This window comes from Euleptes europaea, chromosome 2, assembly GCF_029931775.1.
Source record: "Euleptes europaea isolate rEulEur1 chromosome 2, rEulEur1.hap1, whole genome shotgun sequence".
Lineage (NCBI taxonomy): Eukaryota > Metazoa > Chordata > Lepidosauria > Squamata > Sphaerodactylidae > Euleptes > Euleptes europaea.
In genome coordinates this window covers 87,443,730-87,457,770 of record NC_079313.1, presented here as the reverse complement: position 1 = coordinate 87,457,770, position 14,041 = coordinate 87,443,730, and positions in this window count along the sequence as shown.

Here is a 14,041-nt window from a genome sequence, read left to right as displayed (position 1 = left end):
TCCATCCTTCCGAGGTCGGTAAAATTACTAACCAGCTTGCTGGGGGTAAAGTGTAGACGACTGGGGAAGGCAATGGTAGTCACCTATACCTGTAAGATCTTTTCCCTAAGCCTCAGGTGGTGTCTGCCTTAACAGGTCACTTAAGTCGAACACACATTTCTCTCCCCGCCCCCGGGTTTTGCTATCAAGTTGCAGCTAACTTATGGTGACCCCATAGGGTCTTCAAGGCAAGAGACATTCATAGGTGGTTTGCCTTTGCCCGCCTGGTATTTTTTTTGGTGGTCTCCCATCCAAATACTGACTAGGGCCGACCTTGCTTAGCTTCTGAAATCTGATGAGATTAGGTTAGCCTGGGCTATCCAGGCTGGGGCATATTGACCCTAGGCCAGAGGTCCCCAACTTTTTTTGATCCTGTGGGCATTCTTGCAACTCTGGTGCAATGCGGTGGGCGCAGCCACAAAATGGCTGCTGCAAAATGGCTGCTGCAGGAGGCAGAGCCAGCCACAAAGTGTCTGCTATGGCTTTCAGTCACAGTGTGAAGATCCTTGTGCTGTGGTGGCAGTTGCTGCCACAGAAGCATTTTAAAAAAATCTGCACAGCCAATCAAATCTCCAGTGACCAATAAGAAGCCTCGGTAGGCAAAAGCCCCAGCTGGCCCCACCCACTTTCTAAAAACCCTTGGCAGTTGCTAAGAAATGTGTTGGCGGTCACTATGGTGCCCTGGGGCACTACGTTTGGGATCCCTGCCCTAGGCTTAATTTAAGAAACAGCCCACTATGATTTAAACCTTAAATCTTTTAGTTCAGGGCCAGGACTCAAAACTGCAGCATGGCTAACAAAAAGAGCATCTTGGAGTATGTGCCCAAAGCCTTTGCTTTTTAATTGAGTGTGTGCTCTACAACCACACTTGACATATCTGGATTTAGAGAGACGTTTTTCCCAGGCAAAAGCATCGCTTCTAGGCAAGGTTATAATAAAACCCTAATCCCCTTCACTACCAAAATGGAGCACTCGGTACTTCTTAAATAATCAGAAGTGATTTAGTAAAATGCAGGACAATAGCAGTAACCCAACAGTCACAACAAACCTGACACAATTAATGCTATGACAACACTGCTGCAAATGCGCCTGTCTGTAGCAGAAGTGGCGCATGGGTTAGTGGCTCATCCCCACGCATCTAAAATACAACCAGCTTGAAGATAAGGAAGTAGCACATAATACACACAGACACAGGTGTGCCCATTGTTATTTACACTGGCATGTCTCAAACTGAGTTCTGGAAATCCTCGAAGGTCCACAAGGTACTCTAGGAAGCTTGGGAGTCCTTTGTAAGGCAGACAGCAAACTCTTTTCATGCTGATCTAGCTAATGTGAAAGCAGAACCTTCTCCATTTTCGAGGAATGGGGGCAGGGACCTGTGCATCTGGGGAAAAGGACAGAATTGGCTTCTCCCTTTTTTAAAGGGTGGGAACTCAGAGTTGCTACGACCCATAACCACCTACTTCCAGGTCATCTTTATATGATGCTGGTCCTTCTGTTTATATGAGCAACTTGAAGTTATCCCGGCTCCTTCCCACCCCTACTCAGTGGCCGCTAAGGTAGAGCTTATTCGCTATTAAGCAAAGCTTCACGCTTTCATCAGTGCAAAGTCCCTTCCAATCAAGGGATGAGACTCATTCGAATGTGTGTCAGGGCCTTTTGAGTTGGGTCCTTAGAGGCCCAGCTACTCTTTGAGTCCTGACCCTTCCTTGTAAGCTCTATCCAGACAATATGAATGGTTCACTTACACTTGCTTTTAAAGAGCAGCCGATATGGTTCTCACGGTATTGTTTTGAGGGGGGGGGCATGCATAGCTAGCCACATAGCTAGCTCTATCCAGACAATATGAATGTTTCACTTACACTTGCTTTTAAAGAGCAGCTGATATGGTTCTCACAGTATTGTTTTAAGGGGGGGCATGCATAGCTAGCCACATACATTTTGAAAGGGGGCTACCAGAGCTTGTCGGGCACCAGCAAAGGGAGAAGTGGAGGGCTTGGGGAGCCATGAACATTTCTATATCAAAATGGGAGTCCTCAAGTTACTAAAGTCTGAGAACATACAATCTCAACACCTTCTACTTAAATAAGTAGGGTTGCCAGCTTGGGGTTGGAGCCTGAGGAGGACGGGGTTTGGAAAAGGGGAGGGACTTCAATACCGTAGAGTCCAATTGTCAAAGTGGCAATTTTCTTCAGCTGAACTGATCTCTATCGGCTGGAGATCAGTTGTAATTGTGGAAGATCACCAGCCACCACCTGGAGGTTGGCAACCCTACAAATAAGAACCTACCATTTACATACATCTGCTTTTTCTAGGCTTCATCAGAACTGCATTTGGAACAGAGAAGTAGTAGTCTCTGAAAGGTTTATCGGAGACATTTTTTATATACTACAAAATTTTCTATATGGATCTTATGTCTGAAAAAACGGTAAAGATCCCCTGTGCAAGCACTGGGTCATTCCTGACCCATGTACAGAATGTTATATATACCCCCATACATAAAGACAGCCCAGCTGCTCAAGGAAGCAGTTTTTACACCAGCGTCAACTTTGGGAACATGGATTAAGCAGTATGCAGACCATAAAATGAACCCAAGAATTCCTGAGAACACTGCAAAGGATCCTAGCCTGTACATTTCAGATTGTGTGGTGCTGCCACTTTGGGCAACTAAATACCTTGGGCTGAACTTACACATATGCTGTGATATGTAATGAGCGTGCATGCTTTAGTGTATGTATTGTTGCAGCAAAACTGGCAGTAGGCTCCTGCAGGCATGTACTTGTGGTGAAATACATATGGATGTAGCCACACGTGATGGAGTCAACCCAGTTCCGCAAAGTTATATCCATGCAGCAAATTTTGTCAAACGTGAACAGCTGTGAACAAACACCGGAAGAAGAGTCTTACATTTTGTACATGTTTATTTTATGTGTTACAGAGCCAGTGTACTGTTGTGTTTAGTGTTAAATTATGCCTGGGAAGATCCAGATTCAAATCCTCACCAACCATGAAATTCACTAGGTGACCTTGGGCTGTCTTTTATTATACCCTACTCACAGGGTTGTTGTGAGAGCAAAATGTCTACCACCCTGAGCTTCTTGGAAAAAAGCACAGATAAAAGGGGAATAAATATATAAGAAGATATAGTCAAGAAGTTCTTCTCTTTCACACCAATAATTGTCACCAGGTTCTATTTTCAATAATTGTCAAGGCAGGAAGCATTTCTAGTTTGCTCCTCCAGAGTACAGAGTCAGAGGATGCCACAGCAGAAAATTTAGCTGAAGTTGCAACTTGCCATCAGGTTTAAAATCAACACAAGATTTTCCACAGACTAATTGAGAGTTGCAATAAGAAAAATAACACCACGGAACAGAAAAAAGGTTGGCAGATGTCCCATATTTTAAAAGGATTACCCATTATCCCAGACTATCAGTACATCTTCCTTTCTTTTCAGAAGCAATCCTATGACGTCCATGCAATCCGCATTCCATCTAATTCATCAGCAAAACTCAAACTGGCGTGAACAGAGCTGGATTATATGTTGTGTTTCAATGGACAGGGCCGGTGCCAGTCATTTTTGCGCCCTAGGCAAGGCTAACTACTTGTGCCCCCCCCATTGCTAACCCATTTTCAAAAACAGATGTCTTGTAGAAAAAAATGAAAGCCTGATGCATCCCTACAAAACTTTTTAAGACGTTATGATTAATTATGTTCCACAGCACTGTTGTAGGGTGTGTGTGTGTGTGTAAAGTGCCTTCAAGTCGCAGCCGACTTATGGCGACCCCTTTTGGGGGTTTTCATGGCAAGAGACTACCAGAGGTGGTTTGCTAGTGCCTTCCTCTGCACAGCAACCCTGGTCTTCCTTGGTGGTCTCCCATCCAAATACTAACCAGGGCTGACCCTGCTTAGCTTCTGAGATCTGACGAGATCAGGCTAGCCATCTTATATATAGATAGATATATAGATATAGATAATCTATCTATCTATCTATCTATATATAAGATGGCTAGCCTGATCTCGTCAGATCTCAGAAGCTAAGCAGGGTCAGCCCTGGTTAGTATTTGGATGGGAGACCACCAAGGAAGACCAGGGTTGCTGTGCAAGATATATACACACACACACACACACACACACATAAATAAATAAATAGTCAGTTGCATTTTTTCCAACTGTGCCCCTCGGGCCAGTTCTGCGCCCCTTTGAGGTCTGCGCCCTAGGCGACCGCCTAGTTCGCCTAATGGTAGCACCGGCCCTGTCTATGGAGTACGTACAGACAGAACAGACGAGAACGGGGATCAAAGAGGATCCAGGTAACCGGTTTTGCCGTCGTCCTCCCCTCCCTCCACTTTCTTCCAGAACCCCTCGCGAGGGGAAGCAACCCACGCGACGGCTTTCCTCCCACCGCCTCTTCACCGTCCGCCTCGAGGAGCCCCTCCAGGAACCCCCCCCCCCCGGCCTCTGTGCCAAAGCGGCCACTTACCTGCCGCCGCGGCTGCCTCGCCGCCTCGCCTCGCCTCCCCCCCGGGCCGGCTCCTTCCTGCGACGCGCCGTCCCCGACCTCGAGCCCAGCTGGGCTTGGCTGGGCCGGGCGAGGAGCGGCAGGCAGCCCCGCCTCGCCTCCCTCCTCTCCGTGCCGCCTTGCCCGGGCTCTCCGGCAGCCCGCAACAGGCTTTCTCCTCCCCCTCCGCCGGCCTCGACGACAAGAGTCCCGGCTGGCTGTGGCCGCGATGCGAAGTCGGAGCGAAGCAAACACAACGGCGCGGGGCTTCGGAGCTGGAAGTGGTGCTGGTGGTGGTGGGGGGGGGGGATTGCCGTCGGGGCTCCCTCTCTCTCTCTCCCTCTCCCCCCCCCCCTTATCTGCTTGCCCAGGAAACGAGATCTGTGTCCGCCGGGGTCCTAATTACAGAGCTTCCCAGCCTCAACGCACAACAGGCAGCCAATGGCGAAGAACCCTAGCAGAAGGCAGGGAGGGAAGGGAGTCGCCGCCGCCGCCGCCGCGTTAGGGGGAGGCGAAGGTTAAGCCTGCAAAGGGAGGGAGTCTCTTTTCCCACCTAGTTCCCCCTCCCCCACTGGCTTCCCCCCCCCCCTTTCGTTCATCCTGTTGGTTTCGTAGCGGGGAAAAATAATAAATTAAAAGCAGGAAAGAGAGACTTCAGACCAGAGTTAGAAAAAGCCAGTGTTTATTCAGTAGCCTTGCTCTTGAGAGCATCAAAAGAACTAGCTGCGCATTTTAACAAAGGTGTGCAACGTCTTCTATAAGCTCATTATACATTCTAAAATACATCACGCATACATTATACTGTTGATTGGTCGTGCAAATCTTCTACAGTTAATTGGTGGATTTTAAGACATTACTGATCCGAATAGGTTTCAATCATACAGACATTTGATTGGTAAATCATAAAGCAGACATCACATGATCGGTCAAGTCATCTTTGTCTAAAGCCCATTGTTCTGCACCTGCTGTTCTTATCATAGTTATACTCCCTTCTATTTCTCAGCACCTGTTTTAGTTTTAGTAACTTTTCCCCTGCATTGGTTCTTGTGGGCTATCCGGGCTGTGTAACCATGGTCTTGGTATTTTCTTTCCTGATGTTTCGCCAGCAGCTGTGGCAGGCATCTTCAGAGGAGTAACACTGAAGGACAGTGTCTCTCCACTGACGCTCTCCAGAGACACTGTCCTTCAGTGTTACTCCTCTGAAGATGCCTGCCACAGCTGCTGGCAAAACGTCAGGAAAGAAAATACCAAGACCACGGTTACACAGCCCGGATAGCCCACAAGAACCAATGAACTCTGACCGTGAAAGCCTTCGACAATATTTTTCCCCTGCAGTTTCACCTTGGAGAGCTGAATAACAACTTTCTTTTTATCCCTGAACTAAATATATATTTTTGGCCCCCTCCTTTGGAGTCCAGTGATTTTCCAAAAGGCCTACTGATTTTCTAAAAGCCTGCCACCTCAGTTTCATTGGCTCTGGTGTCACAGCCTACTTGGGAATGTGGAGGTTTCATTGAAACAGTGATACTCTTTTACGGCAGTGGGACACTTTAGGGCGAGGTGTTTTCAAAGATGCCCATCTAGAAAGCGTACTGCCATACGCATGAAGATAACTGATGGCTAGGCATTGGCATGCAAGGGGCTCTCTGCCGCAGCTTAGGCGACATATACAGAGTTCCGCAGCATACAGGCGCTCTGTTCTGCTTCCCAAGACTGAGAGCAACGTTTGAGCCAGTTAAGATAAGCGTTCCTGAATAGATACATACAACCCTAAGACTTAACAAATTTCCAAAGCAAGAGTTCCACTGTAAGCACAACTGCTACCTCAAAAGCTACATATGAGGAACATTAAAATGCTCCTAAAAATCAGCTGCAGCTAGGGTTGCCAGCTCCGGGTTGAGAAATACCTGGAGATTTTGGGGGGAAGCCTGAGGAGGGTGAGGTTTGGAGAGGGGAGGGACTTCAGTGCCATAGAGTCCAATTGCCAAAGTGGCCATTTTTTTCCAGGTGAACTGATCTCTGTCACCTGGAGATCAGTTATAATAGCGGGAGGTCTCCAGCCACCACCTGGAGGTTGGCAACCCTAGCTACAGCTCTCAGCAGAACTAAATAAGGAACCGACAACAACCCACTGAGAAGAAAAGGTGAGGCTGTGGGTTGGTGGCAGAGCCTATGCTTTGTACACAGGAGGTCCCAGTTTTGATGCATCTCCAGTTTGAAGGATTGGGTGGTAGGTGAGGTAAAAGACACCTGAGACCCTGGAAATCCTATAGTAAATACTGACCTTGGGCTTAACCACTTGTTGCATTTTACATGTGTTCACCACTGCAACTTTTAATTAGACATCGGCTGCAATGCCTCACTGAGAACTCAATTCTCAATTGTATTAGGCCCCAATTCAACATACTGTAGCAGGAAAGGAACTGCTGACGTGGAGGAGCCTCTGCTTTGCATGCTGAAGGTCCTCAGGTTCAATCCCTGGCATATCCAGTTAAATTAACCAGGCAGTAGGTAATGTGAAAGACCTCTGCCTGAGACCCTGGAAAGCAGCTGCCAGTCTCAGTAGACAGTACTCACCTTGATGGGCCAAAAGATCTGATTCAATGTATGGCAGCTACATATGTGTTTCATCTATGTTCTTCCTGAACCAAACCATGCAACAAACCTAGATGCCAAGTTTGGTTCCCGTATCACCACCACCACCACCACCATCATGCAAAAGCTTAAATAGACACAAATCTCACATTTAAAACTGCAATATTCTGACACCAACAGGTGAACACTTTAATCTTCCAGGACATACTGTTACAATATAACTGGACTGACTGGTATTTTGGCCTCTTCTAGTTTTATGCTTGTATGGAAAAATCCACTTTTTAAATCTGTGGTGAGCAAAAGCATCTATGCTTTATACCGATTCATCAGTGTAAACTTCCAGCTTTTGGGATGGATTCCATGATCCATGGATGCAAGAATCACAGACCTTACCCGCAGTCTCCTCTCCCCAGCAATCCTTCCCCGCCATGGGAAAGTTTATTGCTGGCATCATGATACCTGCATGGGCTAAGAGACTCATAGGTCAGGATTGGAAGCTGCAGTGGAGAGTGGGAAGGAAGTGACATTGCTCCCTTCTTCCACTTCCTCCACGATCTGCCTAAATTCATATTGAGGCATGGGATCAGCACTGCTGTCAGAGAGCCATCTCTGCTTCAAAACCTCCAAAGAAGGGGTTGGCAAGGTGCTTCATCAGATCTCTTCATGGTCTGCAGCTAAATGAAGTTGGCTTGTTCCACAACTGTGTCCTTGTCTGTTTGTCTGTGAGTAGATGAGGCTGGCTCCACCCCCACCCACCCCCATCTGCGACTTCCCCTTAGGGCTGACCCCTCACACATCCAAGAAGACTGAAGATGGATGCCCATGCTGGGATGACCACGGTTGGTTTTTCAGGTGCCACTGACCTTCTATTTCATTCCACTGCCAAACACAGGAAGGGTCCAGTGGCACCATGGAGGCGGAGCCCCCCTCCCCCATGCATGCTGTCTGCAGCATGGACAAGGAATGAGCTGGTGGATGGTCTGGGAGGGTACATGGCTGCTCAGGGCAGGGTTTTTTTCTCTGGGTGCCACAATCCCCCACAGCACTGCTGGTGCCTGATAAGCCATGCAGACTGTTAGTGCATGGGCAGAGAAGCCATGGAGTATGCAAGGGCTCTGCTGCCAGGGGTGCAGCAGAGAGGTGGTATCTCAGCCAAAATGATGGTTTTCTGGGGCGGTCCAGTTCCCCCTTTTGCCATTTGCAGGGGCAGAAATTCAGCTGCAGGGCTTTTGCCTGCCTTTTACTTCTCTCCAAATGGGGACCATACCAGGATCCCCAGCCTTGCAATCCCAGCGCCTTTCCACTCTGAGCCATATATGTCAGTGCAATGTTCTCTGGCCAGCCCCATGTGGCTGGTGGTGATGTCAAGGCTGCAGCTGGGTGCCTAATGCCACCTTCCCAAGCAGCCATTTTCTCCAGGTGAACTAATCTCTGTCGCCAGGAGATCAATTGTAATCCCAGGAGATCTCCAGCCACAATCTGGAGATTGGCAACCCTATCTGTAAACATTAGTAAGAAAATCATGACTATTTCTTACCTTGTTCTGAGCCCATAGGAGACTTTTCTTGTCACAGTGTGTCTCTGATGAAGCATCAGCCCTTTTCTGTTTCTTGAAAGAACTTCTTCACATCAGTATTAGTATCTCAGCTCACATTTGCAAGTATCTTTACAGTGGAGCACTGGGAAACCTTTGAGTTTCTTAGCACTGGCTAGCTGATGATAAGAGTTCATCCTGTGGTACGTCCCATGCTCAGGTTTAAGGCAGTATTGCCACTGTGTGAAAAGAGTAGGGTGCTTGGGAGATGGGCCTGGGCATGAACATCTGCCCTTGAGATCTTATCCTATAAAAAAAATCACAAATTGCATAAACTAGATTAGGAATTAGGTAGACACAGCGGGTGATATGGGGTGGATTGGGAAACGCTTAGGAGAACTTCTAAGGGTTCCCAGAGTTTTATGTTGCATTAATCCTGAAATTATGGTGGTGATTGTTATGGTTATTAAATTATTATTTTCCGTTGACATTGAACAATCACTTAGCAAGGCAGAACTAAGAAGTTCCAGCAATACTTTCCTCAGTGCAGCATATATACCGTATTCTCCTTCATGACATTTTTGTCAAAAACTGCATGTGCTGCTCCTAGCAGACATCTAGAGATTTATTTCTCTTTATATTTTATCTCACCCTTTCTTCGTAGAGATCAGGGTAGCATGCATGCTCATCCCCCTTCATTTTGTTATCACAACAACCCCGTGAGGTAGGATAGGCTGAGAGAAGGAACGCGTTTTAGCAGCCAAAGAAACTGGCCAAAGCAGAAGCTATTCTAAACCTTTTTCCTACTGCACAAACAGCCTGCATGTTGCCTCCCACCAAAAAAACTTTCTGAAACTGAAAATGACTAAGAGAAAGAAAAATTAGGATGGAGAAAGAGACAGATAGGAAAGAAGAAATAAAGAAGAGACAGGGAGGTTAAGAAGTAAGAAAGAACAACAACAAAACACAGAATGGGAACAAGAAAAACTGAAGTGGGGAAAAAAATGGGGAGCGAGAAACAGGAAACTACCCCACCGGTTGTTTGGGAATGTGATTACCTTCCCTCTCTAACCTATGGAATAGATTTTGGGATGGATTTTGGGTTTGGAGATGGATGACAGCTAACAAACTGAAACTTAATCTCAACAAAACGGAGGTGCTACTGGAAGAGGGATGGTTTGACCCCGGGGTTGCCAACCTCCAGGTGGTGGCTGGAGATCTCCTGCTGCTTTGGAAGGTGGACTCTATGGCATTTTACCCCACTGAAGTCCCTCCCCAAACCCCACCCTCCTTAGGCTCCATCCTCAAAATCTCCAAGTATTTCCCAATCTGGAGCTGGTAACCCTGTTTGACCCAGGAATTGGTATATCTCCTGTTGTGGGTGGGGTTGCACTCCATCTAAAGAGCAGGTTCATAGCTTAGGGGTGCTGCTGGATCCTAGCATACCTGGGTTTCATTTTGGAAAGAGGGTGGGGTTACATGGGGCTGTTTCCCAGGAGGGCATCTGGTTGGCCACTGGAAATCTGAGTGGCTGTGCAGATGAAAATAATGTTGTTTCAGTGGCAGCTGACAGCACAGTATTGGCTTTATTCTCTCTCACTCCTCTTTCCAATTGTATTTTTACTCTGCTCCTACACTTGGACTTCCTCTGTGTGTGTGGCTCCACCTCTGGTGGCAGCCATTTTCCCTCTTCGCCACAGGTGGGAGGTTTTTGGGGTGGGGCCTGAGGACGGCGGGGTTTGGGGAGGGGAGGGACTTCAATGCCATAGACTCCAATTACCAAAGTGGCCATTTTCTCCAGGTGAACTGATCTCTGTAGGCTGGAGATCAGTTGTAATAGCAAGAGATCTCAAGCTAGTACCTGGAGGTTGGCAACCCTATGCATATTAGAATAAACCATGGGCCATGGTTATCTGATGAGTTTCATGGCTGGGTGAGGGACATGAACCTGGGCTTTCCAGATCTTAATCTGACATTCTTATCACTATAACCAGATTGGTTATAAAAATCCTGCACATTTGCTCACAAGGGCTGATTCAAGGATGTTGAACTAGAGTTTTTAAATGAATGGTTCTCTAGAAAGGTGTTCACTAAAGGCTAATCTGCCTTTTGCGTTCAGTGTGATGTGGGAGACTCAGCATTGTTATCTTAGTTTCTGTCTTTTGTGGACTTTGTGCCACTACACTGGTGGGCCTCTTTTCCCTCTTCCTCCTGAATGTATTGGTATGCTTGTATTTTTTCTACTTTCTGTGTCTCCTTTTTTATTATCATCTCTCAGTTCACACAAGAAGTAAAATTGGGTTGGGTGTGCTATGCTACAAAGCTCAGAATAAGTTTATGAATTACCCCATAACAAGTTCTTTAGTTACTCAGTAATACATTATTATTAAATAATGTTTTAATCCATTCCTATGCAGAGTTAGGTGTGCCTGTGTATGTATGTATGTAGGTAGGTAAAACATTTATATGTTGTCTTTCCACCCAATTCAGGGTCCACAAAGCAACAAACATTAAAACAAAACATTAAAACATCTAAGACTCTGTGTGTGTGTGTATGTGTGTGTAAAATGGTATATTAGTGAGGGAACACCAAACCAAACAAAAAATACTTCATCTGCTGACAAAAAAATGATAGAGGGACTCAAATAAATTTTCCTGAGGAGGGAGTTCCAAAGTTTCAGTACCATGGCCAAGAAGGCCCTTTTCCAGGTTGCTACCCATCTAGCCTCAGATAGCAGGCACACTCAAAACAGGCTCTCCCAGGCCAGAGTGGTTTGGGTAGATTCATAAGGGAGTAGGTGGTCCTTCATATAGGGCTTTAAAGGCCTAAACCATATAGGGGCTTTAAAGGTCAATACCAGCACCATGGGAGCCACTGCAGATAGAACTAGAGTGACGTGGTCGAGGTCAAAATGGGTTTGCCCACAGTGTGGGGAAGATGCAGGTTTCTGAACCTCTTCATCCACATTGATGCCATTTTCCTCCACCTCCCCCCACACCTGTCACCTCCCCCATCACCACTGGTAGGCTTTTTGCTGTATTTTTATCACTAGTTGTTACCTATTACATTATATAGTAATAATGAGCCCAAATGGTACACCTCTTAACCAAGTGAGAGTGTGAGTGAGTGGCTACCATGGTGTGAGATGCTAAGACCCACTGCCATATGACTAACCCACCTAGCCCCATGCCACACAACTGTACGCTGTTTGTCGGCACATGGTCAGGTGTTAATATATTGCCCATTGGGTGCCACCACTGGCCATGGGGGGGGAGGTTGTTCAGGCAGGAACCAATGGGTGCTGGGCACAGCTCTCATCGCATCCTGTGGGATTTGGGACAGCAAGGGAACGGCACCTGGTGGATGGGGCCTTCATCAGCAGCCATGGGCTCCTCTGTGCTATACCGTGATTTTTGCTGGCATATCTTTCCACCATTTCTGGGGGACATTCCCAGGCTGGACAGCTTAGGAAGCCAATTAACACTCCCCTCTCCCCAGACCATTCCTGCTTATACCTGCATAAGGCGTTACACTGGCAGGGCCCTGGTGGGTGGCTGTGGTGCCTGGCACTGGTGCAGTAGCACCAACACATCTCAAATTTATGACAGCATAACTTGGAGGTATGCTGGTATATTGGGCAGTCAGCTCCCTGACTGCTCCCCCCCCCTTGGGATTGCGCTGATAATGCTGGCCCCGGAGTTATGTGGTCTCTCCAATAATACATTATATTGATATGCTGTCAACCCCAACAGATATAACATCTGGACCTGTGGCTGTCTTTGATGTTTATGTGCGTGCGTAAAGTGCCATCAAGTTGCAGCTGATTTATGGCGACCTCATAGGGGTTTCAAGGCAAGTGATTAAGCAGAGGTGGTTTGCCATTGCCTTTCTCTGCCATTGCCTTTCTCTGCAAAGTCTTCCCTGGTGGCCTCCCATCCAAGTACCAACCCTACTTCGCTTCCAAGATCTGATGAGATGTTTATGAAGAAGGATAAAAAATAACTGAGGCATCAGATTTTTTAAAAAAATCACAGTATATTTCATCTACCCAGATCTGTCAGTTTCTTTACTCTTACTCTGCCAAGCCTCCAGAAAAATAACTGTTAGCAAGCAGCAACTGTCTGGTTTTGTTTGCACGTAGTATTTTGTCTGAGAACTTTGCTCCAACCTTATATTTAAGAATACAATAAGCATGTATTTGTAGTGGGTTAAGAGTGGAGTGGGACAATACTTTTGGAATCAGAGGGAAAGTAACATCTGAGTCTATTATCCACCCCCCCCCCCGGTTTTGTAAACCTGGCACATGTAAATGCACTAGAGAGCATTGCTAGAGAACCAAGCTCTAAACTGACATCATGTTCTGCAATCTGTTTGAACACTTGCTGTGGTATGTGGGTGGAACATATTGAGAATTATTATTTTATGATATTAATTAAGACACAAAGAGGCTACCAGTACTTGTTGGTATGTGTGGGTGGGTGTGTTTGACAGTCATAAACAAGGACATCTGGGGTAGGGGGGGGGAAGGGACACACCTTTTAATGGCATTCCAATCCATGAGGATTTCTTTCAGGGAAAACAAAATATATTGCCAGCTTAAATTAGCCTAAGTGAAAGCCCTGTGTGACATTTGGCATGAGATAGCATAAAGGGAGAGTTTTCTTATATGGCTTGTGTGTGGATATGTCTGAGTGATGTTCCATCTGTGTTGGAAGAATGGATGGCAATTGTTTAACAACTGAGTTAGGTGTAGTTTATACTGTCTGTGCCCTGACTGTGCCCCTGAATGTCTTGTCTTCACATGCAAAAAGTTTAATGAAGATATTGTTAATATGAGCAATCCAGCCTTTTGGGTGGAGGTGAAGGGAAGGTCGTTTTACCCAGGGATTATGTGCTTCAGACATCTTCATACAACATTCTATAAACAACAAATTAGTAGAAAATACCACCAGAATTTATATGTGCTATTGCCTGTAAGTTCTTGCTATCAGCTGTCCTCCTCCCGCACAGGAGTGCTTGCTTTGATTTTGTTTCAGATCTAGTTGTTGTGTTTGCAGAAACCAGAAACTGAAATTAAAGTGGGGCAGAAATTGCCCACAGGTTCTTTCTCTGTCTCTTGCATACAAAAAATCAGTAATAGGGTTGCCAGGGTCAAGAAATACCTGGAGATTTTTGGGGTGGAGCCTGAGGAAGGTGAGGTTTGGAGATGGGAGGGACTTCAATGCCATAGACTCCAACTGCCAAAGGGGTGATTTTCTCCAAGGGAACTGATTTCTGTCAGCTGGAGATCAGTTGTAATAGCAGGAGATCTCCAGCCACCACCTCTAGACTGGCAACCCTATTAATATATCTTCTGACTTTGCTATATCCCTAA